A 17,310-nucleotide genomic window follows, 5' to 3' on the forward strand; every position below is an offset into this window, starting at 1 on the left:
TTCAGCCCATGCATTAAACAGGAAACAATAATAAATGTGTAGAATTCATATTTTTCTAAAGGGAACTTAAAAAACTGCTGCTACACGTTATGTACAAAACTGGTTTATGCCACATGAACAGAGAATCACAAGTTTGGTTTTGGTACTTTTTGTTCCTCTTTGTATTCAGTTGTATAGAACTTCCAGATTCAGAATGAAAAGAAAGCTGTTCTGTATCAAACCATCTAAAGCAATAAATGTTATATTTTAAAAACGGAAAAAAAAAGGTTAAAATTCCTTACACTGCCATGAGGTTTTTTTATATTCTAATTTTTTGTTTGTTTTTGTTTGTTTTACAGGCAGAGTGGACATTGTGAGAGAGAGAGAGACAGACAGAAAGGACTTCCTTTTTGCCGTTGGTTCACCCTCCAACAGCCGCCGCAGCCAGCGCACTGCGGCCGGCGCACCACACTGATCCGAAGCCAGGAGCCAGGTGCTTCTCCTGGTCTCCCATGCAGGTGCAGGGCCCAAGGGCTTGGGTGATCCTCCACTGCACTCCCGGGCCACAGCAGAGAACTGGACTGGAAGAGGTGCAAGCAGGACAGAAATCCAGCTCCTGGACCGGGACTAGATCCCCGTGTGCTGGCACCACAGGTGGAGAATTAGCCTATTGAGCCGCAGTGCCGGCCTTATATTCTAATTTTATATTTGCTCTATTTCATTGTTATTTCAGGAACTGTGAAGGGAGTGCATGGTGATTTTTTCTATTTTTTATTTTCTGGGATTTTTTCTTAGCTCTGGTGTCTTATTGACTCACTTTTCTTGAGCATTGTGGTTATCTTCTCCTTAGTTATCAAAGATAGCAATAGCCCTGATCTCTTTTTAAGCAAGAAAAGAAAAGCATTAAAAGACAGAGCATGTAGTTCACTTGGTCAGATGACTTTCCTGACCTCCTGTGGTTTGTCTTGGTCTTTGCTGTACAATTCTCTTTCCTCATTAATTTCTTCATCTTCCCATTACTCAGCAAAAGAGTGATTCCACAGCCATTTTCCTGTATTGATTGGGACTCAGAGTAAGTAAGACGAAAAGTGGAGGGGTTCAAGAAGCTAATGTTAAATGCTGTGTAGGTAAAAGATTCTGGGAAATTCTCTAAACAAGCAGATTATTCCATATGTAAAGTTACTGGGACTGTAAGTAACTGTAGAATCTTCTGCACAGTATATCAGGTGCTGTACTATCATGATCTGTATGATAAGATGTAAAAGCACTTATTTTCTGTGTGTCTGTATATCAATAAATTCTGATGGGTCAATTAAAATTCACATATTTTACAGAATTACTTCATCCATTTCTTTTAATTTAAAGAAACATCATTTTGGAGGGTTGGCGCTGTGGCTCAATGGGTTGACACCCTGGCCTGGAGCGCCGACATCCCATATAGGCATAGGTTCTAGTCCCAGCTTCTCTTCTTCTGATCCAGCTCTCTGCTGTGGCCTGAGATGGCAGTGGAGGATGGTCCAAGTCCTTAGGCCCCTGTACCCACATGGGAGACCCGTAGGAGGCTCCTGTCTCCTGGCTTTGGATTGGCACAGCTCTGGCCATTGTGGTCATCTGGGGAGTGAGCCAACGGATGGAAGACCTCTCTCTCTGTCTCTACCTCTCTCTGTGTCCCTGTCTTTCAAATAAATAGAATAAATCTTAAAAGAAAGAGAAATATCATTTTCACTTTTATGGAAAGGGGAATAACTGCTGTACAATGAAAAGGAAATTCCCTCATCAATAAAACTTAAAAATATTCAGAAATCATTTACTGGAATATAGTATGTTCTTATGTGTTTGATTATAGATGACACAAATACACTATCTATATTCTGTTTTGGTTAAAATTTCTGCATGTGTGACTTCATTTTTTCCTTATAACCCCAATTCTTTTAGTATCATAAGATGGAAAATGAGTTCTATATAGGCCCCAATATAGGTTATTATTGGCAAGGACTTGTTTAGTTTTCCTGCTCTAAATATTCAAATGTTATAACTTTAGAAAGAAATATATTTATTTACTATACTAATGCCTTTCTAAAAATTTTGTAAATCTCTATCTTCCTTTGTATATACTGATAATACTTCTGTTACGCTGCTGGAATTTACAGTTGTGTGTAATGCTGAAGAACTGAAACTGTCTTGTTCACAGCTTACAGGACTGAGCATGGCAACTTTACTGGAAGCAAGGTATATACCCTACATACATTATATGACTCTTGCAAAAGCATATATTGATACATAAAAGTCAAGTAAGTGTAAATTATGATGCTTTCTTAGGTGAAAAGAAGTCAATAAATGCTAATGATTTAAGAGTCACAGGCATTTAGAATTAGAGGGATCTTATAATACAGCAATACACAATTCTTCTTAAGTGCTGAAACTTAACTGAAAAGTGATCGCTGTTAAATATAAGAGTGGGAATAAGAGAGGAAAGAGATGTGCAATTCGGGACATGCTCAAGCTGACTTACCTCAAACAGTAGAGTTAGAAACATACCAGGGGATTCGAATTCAATCCCATCGAGGTGGCATGTACCAATGCCATCTCACTAGTCCCACTGATCAATTTCTGTTCACAATTGATCATAATGATAGGACTAAGAACCAAAGGGATCACATAAACAAGAATAGTGTCTGCAAATACTAGCTGATAGAATCAAAAAGGGAGAGAATGGTCCAACATGGGAAGTGAGATACACAGCAGACCCATAGAATGGCAAATGTCCTAACAGCACTCTGGCCTCAGAATCAGCCCTTAAGGCATGCGGATCCGGCTGAAATGCCTATGAGAGTATTTCAGGCATGGAAAGCTAAGACACTCTGGGGGAAAAAAAAACCTAAATGAAAGATCTCCGTGAGTGAGATCCCAGTGGAAATAACAGGCCTTCAAAGAAGGAGGTACCTTTCTCTGAAGGGAGGAGAGAACTTCCACTTTGACCATGGCCTTGTCTAAATATGATCAGAGTCAGTGAACTCAGGGGGCTTCCATAGCCTTGGCAGCTCATGACAAGAGCCTAGGGTGATTACTGATGCCATAAACAAGAGTGTCAATTTGTTAAGTCAACAACAGGAGTCACTGTGCACTTACTCCTCATGTAGGATCTTTGTCCTTAGTGTGCTGTACATTGAGATTTAATGCTATAACTAGTACTCAAACAGTATTTTTCACTTTATGTTTCTGTGTGGGAGCAAACTGTTGAAATCTTTACTTAATGTATGCTAAACTGATCTTCTGTATATAAAGAGAATCGAAAATGAATCTTGATGTGAATGGAAGGGGAGAGGGATTGGATAAGGGGAGGGTTGCGGTTTGGAGGGACGTTATGGGGGGGAAGCCATTGTCATCCATATTCTGTACTTTGGAAATTTATATTCATCAAATAAAAGTTAAAAAAGAAAACAAAACAAAACAAAAAATAATAACATTTATACATTTATTTTTAATATGAGGTCAAAATATTTTATTGAGTATAAAGTTAATGGTAAGAAAATTTAGAGTATTTTCATGAACATATAAATTTCATATTAGACTTCTTAATGTCAGTTTGCATTTTAAAGCTTATTGCCTAGTTTATTTCTATAAATAATGTACTTGGTCCCCTGTGCACAGAAGAAGCTGCTGGCTCCTAGCTTCAGACAGGCCCAGCTCTGTCCATTGAATCTATTTGGGTAATGAACCAGTAGATGGAGTCTCTCTCTCTCTCTCTCTCTCTCTCTCTAATAAAATTAAAAATAAAAAGTTATTCTATCTATTTGAATAGCAGAATGATGGGAAGGGAGGAAGGGAGAGAGAAAAACTGATCATCCATCATCCATCCATCCTCAAATGGCTGCAACAGTTAGGTTGAGCCAGACTGAAAGCAGGAGCCAGAAACTCAATGATCTGGGTCACCCATGGGGTGATAGGAGCAAAAGTATTTAAGTCATTTTCCACTGCTTCCCCAGGCACATTAGCAGGGAGCTGGAATAGAAGTGGAGTAGCTGAGACTTAGAGGTAGTAGCTCACCACACCAGTACCACAGCACTGATCTCATTTTCCTTAGAGATTTATTTAGTTGAAAGGAGGCTGACAGAGAGAAGGAGAGACAGAGTGAGAACTAACAGATTCTTAATCATTTCCAGGGTTCAATATAAAGAAAATTATTTGCAGTTTGGAGCTGACATTGTGGCTCAACATGTTCAACCACTGCCTGTGATGCCAGCACCACATAAACATGCCAATTAATTTGGTTATTTACTTGGCAGTATGAAATATCTGAATATTTGAAAATTTTGAATCGTATTAATTCAATTGGGTTTTAAGATAAGATGTTATATCATATTTTAGCTCTTATAATGTTTTAAGTGATGATATTTTAAAGGCTTTTTCTGTGTTCTATCAATAATGATAATGGTTTGTTTTTTACAGTGACCATAGGATTACCATTTAAGGCAGTATTAGGTAAGAATACTCAACAGAATAATTTCCCAATGAATTATAGTATATTAGGATATTTTTAAATTGAAAAAAATAGGATTTCTTTCAGAGCTCATACATAAGTTATATTCAATATTGAAGATATTTACACTTTTATCACTTTGATTTAATTATTTGGCAAACTAAGTGATAATAATTATATACTATTACAGCTTTTTTAAATTGAAGACATTTAATGATGAAATAATATTTGTTTTAATTTCCGTACTCAAAATCTCAGAGAAAGTATTTCATTATTTATCAAATTCAGGAAAGTGTCATACCTAATATGGAAAAATTAGTGTGTAATAAAATGGAGTTTTTCTCATGTTTTCTTGGAAGTCTCATAGAAAAACTTTTAATTACATCAATCAAAATTTTCTCAGCCTTGTAAATTCTGGAAATCATTAGGTATTCTTTGCTGTTCCTACTTAATATTACCATACATTAGAACCAATGGGATATTTAACTATTTTTTAAAAATAAAATTGAGGATCTGGCATTTGGTATAGCTAGTTAAGTCACCACCTGCAATGCCATCATCCTATATGGATGCTGGTTTGTGCCTCAGCTGCCCCACTTCTGATCCAGATCCCTGACAATGCATCTAGAAAGTAGCAGAAGATGACCCAAGTTCATGAGACCCTGCCACCCATGTGGCACCCAGAAGTTCCTGGCTCTTAGCTTAAGCCTGGCCCAGCCTTGGGTGTTACAGTCATCTAGGAAGTGAATCAGCAGATGGGAGCATGCTCTCTCTCTCTTTTCCTTCTCCTTCTTCTCCTTCTGTAACTCTGCCTTTCAAATAAATAAATCTTTAAACCTAAAGAAAAGAAAAATACTTTTTGCAAGTTTTCTTAAATGGCATATTTAATTATAAAGATTCCAGCAATGGATAGAAAAATCATTATATCATAACAAGTCGTGCCAAATATACATATTTGGAAGCATAAGATGTAGGTATATTTTTGAAAGAATAAATAAATATGGAACAAATTATTCAAAGACTCTGTTTTCTTTCTTTGTTCTGTTTTCTTTCCTCTTCTTTACCCAGCCTCCATCTTTGAAGCCTGACACCATTTTACTGATGCTGGAAGAAGAAATGGGAAATTTCTAACAGAAGTCTGTATTTAATGTCATTAGCTTTGGTAGAACACTACTAAATATATAATTAATATTTTAAGTTATAACAATTGTAAAACATAAAAATAAAAATACTATACCCTTAGGTTAAATGAATTGGGATAAATAAGTGCATTTCCTCTAGCTACCTGCCCTATACCTGTAGAGATTAGCATTAGGACATTTAAGAAGCCATATTGTGCTGGAGCAGAGAGAAGAGGAAAGAAACAAACAGAAGTCAGGAGGTATTAATAGTTTTGGATGTTGGGAGGAACAGCTAAACAGAATTCTATAATTAATTTAGAATGTTTGATCCAAATTTGTGAGGGCTGTGGTGAGTGCTTGGATTTAAGGAGCATAAACTCTTATTCCTTTCAACAACCTTATTCAACAACATGATTGCTGATTCTTCATTCTAACAGAAGATTTAGAGATTTGTTCTCAGGAGAGATAGACAAAGAAAGTCCTCATAGAGGACTGCACTATCAAAGATGAGACACTATTTTCAACACATTTATCTCCAGAGAATTGGTTTAAATAGATGATGTGACCTATACTGACTGATGTTTGGACATCCTCCAACAACGGATCTCAGGTTCTACATAGTCCCCTACAGTGGGTTAGCCATATGACAACCCTACATAGAATTTATAAACAGGTTTGTGTGTGTGTGTGTGTGTGTTCACTTTTAACTGTTTACAGAATCCCTTTCTGCTTGGAAAATAACCTATTAAAGTGAAATTTGGGCATTAACCTTATTTACTATGTCTACTCAACTCTGCACCTCATTGAAAAGTGCTCTGGAGATCCAGAGGTGTTCTTTTTTATAATCCCCTTTCTAGTATTTTCACCATTTGAAATTTATAGATATCCAACTATAATGAGATCATTTTCAGGTAGAATCACATAGTTGTGCTCCTTATAGATGTTTTATTTTCTCTTTCTATTTAATAGTACTTAATTCTGGAAATTAAGCATTATCTGAAATGCTTTCAAAATTGGCAGCAATATTTCTTGCTCAAGATCATAGTTCATAATAGTATGTGTGTAGATATTTGTAATATTTTACTATTCTAACTAGTTTCCTACTTGTTTGCTACTTTCATAGAAGTTAGGATTAGAAGAATAGCATCTAACTGAGAAGTAGTGAATTTAAGTAATTTGCTTCATGTTATGTGCATAAATATGATTGCATTGTACATTAATTTCTATGGCCTCTGTTTTATCAAAGCGCTGTATTCTATTTACTAAAATTTGTAGTTATTCTCTTGTTTCATCTTTAATTAATTTTCAAAAAAATCACCTTATGTTTGTTTTTACCTACGGAAACTATGCTTAAGAATAAAAAACAAAAACTTAAAGATAATTTACATAAACATTTAGATAGTTCTGTAGCTTATTTCCTTTCAGATATTTTTCATAGTCTACCATGTAAGGTTTAGTTGAAAGTGTTTTATTGTGTATTTGCAGTTCTAATCCTTGATATCTCGATTCTTTATATGATTTATTTAACATGCCTTAATTACTGCCATATGCCATCTGCTGAGGCCACTGAGCAAGAAAATAATCCTCTTGGAGGCTTCAAAACTGATGGTATCTTATGATAAGTACTCAAACATCTTTTTGCTCTTAGAGTACAAAAGAGTCACCCTAACTAGTCTCCGGTCAGGAAAGGCTTCTTAGAAGAAAGTAATGTCTAGACTGGTCTTTAAGAATGAAGTGCAATTCACTAAGAAAAAGATGGACACACTGTGCAAAGTGGGCCATATAGTCCCACACCTCAGGACAGCAGAATGAAGTACACAATCCATGTACATACGGTTCAGCATAGCTCAAGCCACATAGTTCTATGAAAATAGGAGATAGATTAGAAAGAGTAAGATATTAGAGGATCTAGTATGCCAAACTCAGGAATTTGTATTTTAATCTAAATGCTATTGATGGAATTGTAAAGAAGTATGTGACTGGATAAGATTTACCTTTTAAGAAAGAGTTCTCTGCAGTGGCATTGAAGGTTGGAGACTGAAGGTGGGCAAATCATGCCAGAGATCTTGTGATTACCTTAATCCCATGCTATAAGCAAGGTGCTGTTTGTGTGTGTGAGGAAGTTATAATCTGACAGAAGAATACAATGCATTTTATATCTAGGCATTGTGTGAACTTATTTAAAATAAATATTATGTAATTATTTTTAAAATATATTTCCAAAATAATGGAAAATGGTCCATGTCTCTGGGCCCCTGCTACCCCTGTGGGAGACCCATAAGAATCTTTTGGATGCTAGCTTCAGCCTGTCCCAGTCTCAGATATGTAGCCATCTGGGAAGTGAAACAATAGATGGAAGATCTCTGTGTGTCTCTTCTTTCTCTCTGTAGCTCTTTCTGTCTCATAAATAAATAAATCCTGGGGCCGGCACTGTAGCACAGTGGGTTAAAGTCCTGGCCTGAAGTGCCAGCATCCCATATAGGTGCCCATTGTAGTCCTGGCTGCTCCTCTTCCAATCCAGCTCTGTGCTATTGCCTGGGAAAGCAATAGAAGATGGCCCAAGTGCTTGGGCCCCTGTACCCACATGGGAGATCTGGAAGAAGCTCCTGGCTCCTGGCTTTGGATCGGCACAGCTCTAGCCATTGTGGCCATCTGGAGAGTGAACCAGCAGATGTACAACCTCTGTCTCTATTTTTCTCTGTGACTCTGTCTTTCAAGTAAATAAAATAAATCTTTAAAAAAAGAGCAAATAAATAAATCTTTAAAAATAAAAGTGTTAAAAACCTGTTCCAAATCTTTCATAAAAGTAAGATTTCATTCCTTTTTTATTGCTGATTAGTATTCCATTATGTATATATACAATACTTTGTTTATCCAGCATTGGTTGATTCCATAACTAAGCTATTGTGAATTGAGCCGAAATAAACTTTTGGGTACACATAAATTTTTCCATATGCTGATTTCATTTCATTTGGATAAATTCCCATAAGTGGGATTGCTAGTCATATAGTAGATCTATTTTCAGATTCTGAGGAATCTCCATAGTGTCTTCCACAATGTCCATACTAGTTTATGTTCCCAAAAATTGTATATTAGGGAACATTTTCCCAACATCCTAACCAGCATTTATGTTTTGTTGATTTCTATGTGGTTGCTATTCTAGCTGGGATGAGGGGAAACTTCATTCTGGTTTTTAATTCACGTTTCCATGATGGCTAGTGATTCTGAGCATTTTTTCATGTATTTGTTGGCCATTTGAATTTTATCTTTAAAAAAAAAGCCTATTCAAGTCCTTTGCACATTTATTAACTGGTTTCTTTGTTTTGTTGTTGAGTTACTTGAAATTAAGATGATTCTGGCCTCATAGGAGTTGGGGAGGATTCCCTCCCTTTCAGTTGTTTTGAATAGTTTGAGCAGAATACAATTAATTCTTTAGAAGTCTGGTAGAATTGAACAGTGAAGTCATTTGGTGCTGGGCTTTTCTTGTTGGGAGGGTTTTTATTACTGATTCAGTCTTCATCTTGGTTTTTGGTCTGCTTAGCTTTTCTATGTCTTTATGTCTCAGTTTGGGTAGATGGTATGTTTCCAGACAGCTATCCATTTCTTCCAGATTTTCCAGTTTGTTGGCATATTTTGTGTTAGTCATTTCTGTGGACTCTTATGGAACTATTGGCATCTGCCTATGAAAGAAGCTACACAAGAATAAATGATGTAAAATATTGTGACACTATATACACCTTTTAAAAAAATGTTGATTGGAAAAGCAGACTTGCAGAGAGAGGAGAGACAGAGACAGACAGAAGAGAGATCTCCCATTCAGTGGTTCAATCCCCAAATTACTACAATGGTCAGGGTTCAGGCAGGCTGAAGCAAGGAGCCATGAGTTTGTCCTGGGTCTCCTATATGGGAGGAAGGGGCTGAAGCACTTGGGGCATCATTTCCAGGCACGTTAGTAGGGAGTTGGATTGGAATTGGAACAGATAGAACACAAACAGGCAGCTATATGGGATGCCAACATGTCAGGTGGCACTTTAAGCCATTATGGCATAGTGTCAGCCTCACTATATACAAATATTAAATAAAATTTATTTATAGAGCAATTACTGAAATACGTTATATGAAAATCCAGTTGTACACTAGATAAAAATTGGCAATGCAAAATGATTTGATCAAAAATAATTTTAAAATCTATATAGTCTCTTTCCACCACAGTATTTTTTTTTTGACAGGCAGAGTTAGACAGTGAGAGAGAGACAGAGAGAAAGGTCTTCCTTCCATTGGTTCAGCCCCCAAATGGCTGCTACCAAATGAGCCAAACTGAAGCCAGGAGCCAGGTGCTTCTTCCTGGTCTCCCATGTGGGAGCAGGGCCCAAGCACTTGGGCCATCCTCCACTGCCTTTCCAGGCCACAGCAGAGAGCTGGACTACAAGAGGAGCCACCAGGACAGAACTGGCACCCCAACCAGGACTAGCACCTGGAGTACCGGTGCCACAGGCGGAGGATTAGCCTAGTGAGCCATGGCACCAGCCTCCACAGTATTTTTAGTTGGAGTAAGATAACCTGGAATGACTGAATTTTTTTCCCTTATCTAGCAAAATTGACATTAAACTGCAAGGTTTCTGATCTGGTCAGCTCTTGCATTGCATTTTGTACATATCCCTTAACATTTTATTCCATAATTGTTCACCCGTAAAGGATAGAACATGTCTAACTTAAGAGACAGGTAATAATGCATTTTTTCTCTGCCCTAGCATATCTTTTTGATATATTGGAACTATTAGAAATTCATGAAACAATAGAAATATTTTCTTCCTTCTTAGAATCATCTAAATTTCAAGATTATTTTTTAAACTTCAGGTAAAAGTTTGGGATAATTCTTATTCACAGAGGTTGGTACAGGAGATAATTGAGATTTAAAGGAAGATTGAAGGCATATGGTAATTATCTTGCAATAATAAAGGAATTGTCCTGACTTTGAAAATACCATTCTAATAACTTCCTTGATCTATTATAATAGCTTTAGCTTTAAGTTATCTGCTGATGTGCTAGTATTATTTAATTTTATTCAAAGTACTTTAATTATAGACACAGTAAATTAAATGACTTATACAAAGGTTCCATTTTATTTTATACTAAAGTCATGGACATTGGTTTTTAAATTATTCCTTCCTATCTTAATTATACAACTTTTATTCATGATATCTTGGTTTACTATTTGGATAAATAGAAATGTAAAATATGAAGCTCACAATGATCAACTTACAGTCAATGATTTGGGCTTGAGAACTGATTAAGACAGAAACTATAGAAGAATGTGAATTGAGAATGCTCGATGATTTCATGTCAGAAGGTTCTATTCTTAGCTATGATATAACTACTAATTAGTATGTACCAAGTATCTGTTAGCTATAAAAAAGTGGGCCTGTTATTACAAATTATTTTGATATTTTCCCCTTCCTACAGGGGAAAGTTAAACCACACATTGCTAACATATCTCCTGTGTATTCTAGTGAAGATATAAAACTGTAGGGAATCACCAGCACTTAAAATAATCTGCACCTTAGCTCATTCCCAGTACCATAATTGATACAATTTTTTCCAGTTGGATTACAGAATCTTTTTTTAGGTAGAATTTCATTTTGTTTTGTATCATTTAGCCTGAGAAGTATTTATTAAGTGAAATTTTTAATGATACATATTTTAAAATATATTAATATGCTCATGGATTTATTTTTAAAGATTTATTTAATTATCTGAAAGGCAAAGTAACAGAGAAAGGCAGAGGAAGAGACAGAGAAAGAGATCATCCATTTGTTTCACTCCTGAGATGACCACAATGGCAGGTTCTGGGCCACTCCAAAGCCAGGAACCAGGAATCCCATCTAGTATACACACACATAGAGACTTCAGTTGTGGTTTGTAACAGGTGACAAACTGTTAATTAATTATTCTATTACCATCTGGACCATTTGTATTATGCTATATTTTACACAGTTGAAACAAAGATTATGATTTTCTAGTTTTGTTGTTTCACGGCACAAATGTAGTTTGGAAATACATCTCTCTCATAGTACCGGGTTGAAGATGGCGGAATGGGGAGGGAGCACACCGATGGTCCAGGAAGGGAAGGTTCAAAGAGGGGTGAGAATTTGTAGTTTCAGGGAAAGGGAAGCTCTTCCGAAACTTGGGAGACAGGGTGGACCTGCGAGGAGGACACAGACACCTGAAGCACAGGACACCAGCAGGAGTGTGTATGCACCAGCGCTGGAAGCCGAGGTGAGACAGGGCACTCACCCAGCACCTCTGCAACAGCAGCCGCTGCCTCTCCCCCAACCCACCCTGGGACGGACACTGAGACACGCACGACTGAGTGGGGGAGGAAATAGAAAACGAACAGAGTGAGTAGCGCCTGTGGAAAGAGTGTGTGGTTCAGGGGGACTAATTGAGGGACTAAACAAGCTAGGAACCCTTTCTGCCTCTACCCTCCCCCAAATCGGAGCTGCAGTGGGCAGGAAGCAGCCATCTTGTTTGTTTACATTCGGGCTTAAAGGAGAGCTGCCTCTGCCTCCACATTAACCTTCGGAGGTGAAGCCCAAAGGTGGAGTGGAGCCACACGACACTCCTCATGCAGGGGCGGGCAGTGAGGGAGGGCTGCCAAAAAATGGAATGCCAAAAAAAAAAAAAACCCACAATAAGAATATGGAAGAACATATAAACTCGCCAATGGAGTAGGCTAAACGAACCATAACAGAGGCTGAAGAAGAAGAAATTGAAAGCATGTCAGAAAAAGAATTCCGAAAATTAATAATCAGATTACTTAGAAATAATGAGAAACAGTGTCGAGAGCTGAACGAAAAACAAGCCCGAGGATTAGAGATCCTAAAGAGAAGCCAGAATGAAATACTGGAAATGAAAAACTCAATTGACCATATAAAAAACACCATGGAATCCCTCAGAAATCGAACAGATGAAATAGAAGACCGAATATCAGAATGCAAAGACAAACTTCCAGAAATAATACAGTCAGTCAAACACAGGAAGAAGAAATTAAAAAATTAAAAAATATGGTCAGAGACCTACAAGATTCAATCAAATGGTGTAATGTTTGGATAATAGGAGTCCCTGAGGGGGTGGAAAGAGAGATTGGATTGGAAGGTGTTTTCAATGAAATAATATCAGGAGCCAGCACCGCAGCTCACTAGGCTAATCCTCCACCTTGCAGCACCGGCACACTGGGTTCTAGTCCTGGTTGGGGCATCAGATTCTGTCCCAGTTGCCCCTCTTCCAGGCCAGCTCTCTGCTGTGGCCAGGGAGTGCAGTGGAGGATGGCCCAAGTGCTTGGGCCCTGCATCCCATAGGAGACCAGGAGAAGCACCTAGCTCCTGCCATCGGATCAGCATGGTGCGCCGGCCACAGCGTGCCGGCTGTGGTGGCCATTGGAGGGTGAACCAACGGCAAAAGGAAGACCTTTCTCTCTGTCTCTCTCTCTCACTGTCCACTCTGCCTGTCAAGAAAGAAAGAAAGAAAGAAAGAAAGAAAGAAAGAAAGAAAGAAAGAAAGACTAGAAAACTTCAAACGAAGGCAGCTGGATAACAACAGGCAAATTCAACAGGTAGCCAGGACTCCGTACAGGGTAGACCAGAAGAGAAATTCACCACGACACATTGTGGCAACACTCAGCTCAGTGACACACAAAGAACAAATCCTAAAATGTGCCAGAGAAAAATGACAAATCACATACAGGGGTAAGTTAATCAGACTCACCCCAGACTTCTCATTGCAAACACTACAGGCAAGGAGATAATGGCATGATATATTTCAAGTTTTAAAAGACAAACAATGCCAACCTAGAATACTCTACCCTGCAAAGCTATCATTTATGAATGAAAGGGAAATAAAGATCTTCCAAGACAAACAGAAACTGAAAGAATTTGTATCCATGCTTCCAACCCTACAACACTTGCTCAAAGATGTGCTGCACACAGAAATACAAAAACAAAAACTTCACTACAAAAAAAGTGAATGTAGAGTAACCTACAAACAAAGTTCAAAATACATAAACAGCTTGTTTAAGGAAACATGAATGAGAAAAGACAGTACTTAACAATAATCACACTGAATGTGAATGGTCTTAATTCTACTACCAAGAGACAGAGACTAACTGTTTGGATCAAGAAAGAGAATCCATCTATACGCTGCCTTCAGGAGACACACCTTATCAGCAAAGATGCACGCAGACTGAAAGTGAAAGGATGGAAAAAGAGACTCCAAGCTAACAGAAATCAAAAAAGAGCTGGTGTGGCCAGCCTAATATCAGATAAAATAGACTTTCACATAAAAACTATTAAAAGAGACAGAGAAGGGCACTATATAATGATTAAAGGATCTACCCAACAAGAAGACATTACTATTATAAATGTATACGCACCTAATTACAGGGTGCCTGGCTACCTGAAAGAATTACTAAAGGATTTAAAGGGAGATATAGATTCAAATACAATAGTAACAGGGGACTTCAACACCCCACTCTCACCAATGGGCAGATCAACCAGTCAGAAATTCAACAAGGAAACAACAGAGTTAATTGACGCTATGGACCAAATAGACCTAATAGATATCTTCAGAACCTTCCACCCCACACCCACAGAGTTCACATATTTCTCCCCAGTACATGGAATGTTCTCTAGGATTGACCATATGCTAGGACATAAAGGGAGCCTCAACAAATTCAAAAAAATTGAAACTATACCATGCAGCTTCTCAGACCATAGTGCAGTGAAACTTGAAATCAACAACCCAAGAATTTCTACACCATATGCAAACATATGGAGAATGGACAACATGATCCTAAATGAACAGTGGGTCATCGAAGAAATTAAAAGAGAAATCAAAAGATTTCTAGAAACAAATGAAAATGATAACACAACCTATCAAAACCTGTGGGACACAGAAAAAACAGTGCTAAGAGGAAAGTTTATAGTAATTGGTGCCTACATCAAGAAGCTGGAAAGGAACCAAACAAATGAAATCTCCATGCACCTCAAGGATTTAGAAAAACAACAGCAAATCAAGCCCAAATCCAGCAGGGTAAAAGAAATACTAAAGATTAGAGAAGAAATAAACAGAATCGAAACCAAAAAAAAAAAAAAACAATACAAAAGATCAACAAAACCAGGAGCTGGTTCTTTGAAAAAATAAACAAAATCGACACACCATTGGCCCAACTAACCAAAAAAAGGAGAGAGAAGACCCAAATCTGTAAAATCAAAGATAGTAATGGAAATGCAACAACAGACACAACAGAAATAAAAAAAATCATCAGAAACCACTACAAAGAGATGTGTGCTAACAAATTGGGGAACCTGGAAGAAATGAATAGATTCCTGGACACATACAACCTTCCTAAACTGAGCCGTGAAGATATAGAAAATCTAAACAGACCCATAACCATGGAAGAAATTGAATCAGTAATAAATGCACTACCAAAAAAGAAGAGCCCAGGACTGGATGGCTTCATGCCAAATTTTACCAGACATTTAGAGAACAACTAACCCCCATTCTTCTCAAGTTATTCAAAACAATTGGAAGGGAGGGAATCCTCCCAAATTCTTTCTACGAAGCCAATATCACCTTAATTCGTAAGCTCGGAAAAGACACAACAGAGAAAGAAAACTACAGACCTATCTCCCTGATGAACATAGATGCAAAAATACTCAACAAAATTCTGGCAAACTGAATCCAACTGCACATCAAAAAGATCATTCACCCAGACCAAGTGGGATTTATCCCTGGTATGCAGGGATGGTTCAATATTTGAAAGTCAATCAATGTAATACATCACATTAATAAATTGAGAAACAAAAATCATATGATTATCTCAATAGATGCAGAGAAAGCATTTGACAAAATACAACACCCTTTCATGATGAAAACCCTAAGCAAATTAGGGTTAGAAGGAACATTCCTCAACACAATGAAGGCAGTCTATGATAAACCAATGGCCAGCATCATATTGAATGGGGAAAAGTTGGAGGCATTTCCATTGAAAACTGGCACCAGACAGGGATGCCCACTCTCACCATTGCTATTCAATATAGTCCTAGAAGTGTTAGCCAGGGCCATCAGGCAAGAAAAAGAAATTAAAGGGATACAAATGGGGAAGGAGGAAGTGAAACTATCCCTATTTGCAGATGACATGATACTATATATAGGGGACCCGATAAACTCCTATAAGAGACTATTGGAACTCATAGAAGAGTTTGGTAAAGTAGCAGCATACAAAGTCAACACTCAGAAATCAACAGCCTTTGTATACACAGATAATGCCAGGGCCAAGCAAGAAATTCTAAGATCAATCCCATTCACGATAGCCACAAAAACAATAAAGTACCTTGGAATAAATTTAACCAAGGATGTCAAAGACCTCTATGATGAAAATTACAAAACACTAAAAAAGAAATAGAAGCTGACACAAAAAATGGAAAAACCTGCCATGCTCATGGATTGGAAGAATCAATATCATCAAAATGTCCATTCTCCCAAAAGCAATTTACAAGTTCAATAAAATACCAATCAAAATACCAAAGTCATTCTTCAAAGACCTAGAAAAAATGATGCTGAAATTCATATGGAGAAACAGGAGACCCAGAATAGCTAAAGCAATCCTTTACAATAAAAACAAGGCCAGAGGCATCACAATTCCAGACTTCAAGACATATTGCAGGGCAGTTATAATCAAAACAGCCTGGTACTGGTACAAAAACAGATGGATAGACCAATGGAACAGAATAGAAACACCAGAGATCAATCCAAATATCTATAACCAACTCATATTCGACAAAGGAGCTAAAACCAACCCCTGGAACAAGGACAGCCTCTTCAACAAATGGTGCTGGGAAAACTGGATGTCCACATGTTGAAGTATGAAGCAAGACCCCTACCTTACACCTTACTCAAAAATCCACTCAACATGGATCAAAGAACTAGAGATGCGCCACGACACCATGAAACTAATTGAGAGCATAGGGGAAACCCTGCAAGATATTGGAACAGGTGAAGAATTCCTGGAGAAGACCCCAGAGGCACGGGTAATCAAAGATAAAATAAATAAATGGGATTACCTCAAATTGAAGAGTTTCCTTACAGCAAAGGAAACTGTCAGGAAATTGAAGAGGCAACCAACAGAATGGGAGATGTTATTCGCAAACTACACAACAGATAAAGGATTAACAACTAGAATCTATAAAATGATCAAAAAATACCACAGAATCAAAACAAACAACCCAATAAAAAAATGGGCCAAGGACCTTAACAGACATTTTTCTTTTTTTTTCTTTTCTTTTTTTTTTTTTTTTTTTTTTTTTTTTGGACAGGCAGAGTGGACAGTGAGAGAGAGAGAGAGACAGAGAGAAAGGTCTTCCTTTTGCCGTTGGTTCACCCTCCAATGGCCACCATGGCCGGCACACTGTGGCCAGCGCACCGCACTGATCTGATGGCAGGAGCCAGGTGCTTATCCTGGTCTCCCATGGGGTGCAGAGCCCAAGCACTTGGGCCATCCTTCACTGCACTCCCTGGCCACAGCAGAGAGCTGGCCTGGAAGAGGGGCAACCGGGACAGAATCCGGTGCCCTGACCGGGACTAGAACCCAGTGTGCCGATGCTGCAAGGCAGAGGATTAGCCTAGTGAGCCACGGCGCCGGCCTTAACAGACATTTTTCAAAAGAGGAAATCC

At 37.9% G+C, this 17,310-nt stretch overlaps 1 long non-coding RNA gene across 3 annotated transcripts in view; it reads left to right on the plus strand.

The window, feature by feature from the left end:
• The window catches only part of LOC127488456 (uncharacterized), a 38,149-nt gene extending 28,873 nt beyond the window's left edge, over positions 1–9,276 (plus strand). For all 3 annotated transcript variants that reach the window (XR_011381169.1, XR_011381170.1, XR_007916149.2), the window contains 3 exons: positions 339–2,208; positions 4,429–4,461; positions 5,528–9,276. This is a non-coding gene — a long non-coding RNA (uncharacterized lncRNA). The remainder of the gene's footprint in view (positions 1–338; positions 2,209–4,428; positions 4,462–5,527) is intronic.
• The last annotated feature ends 8,034 nt before the right edge of the window (positions 9,277–17,310 follow it).

Source organism: Oryctolagus cuniculus, chromosome 12, assembly GCF_964237555.1.
Source record: "Oryctolagus cuniculus chromosome 12, mOryCun1.1, whole genome shotgun sequence".
Taxonomy (NCBI): Eukaryota; Metazoa; Chordata; class Mammalia; order Lagomorpha; family Leporidae; genus Oryctolagus; species Oryctolagus cuniculus.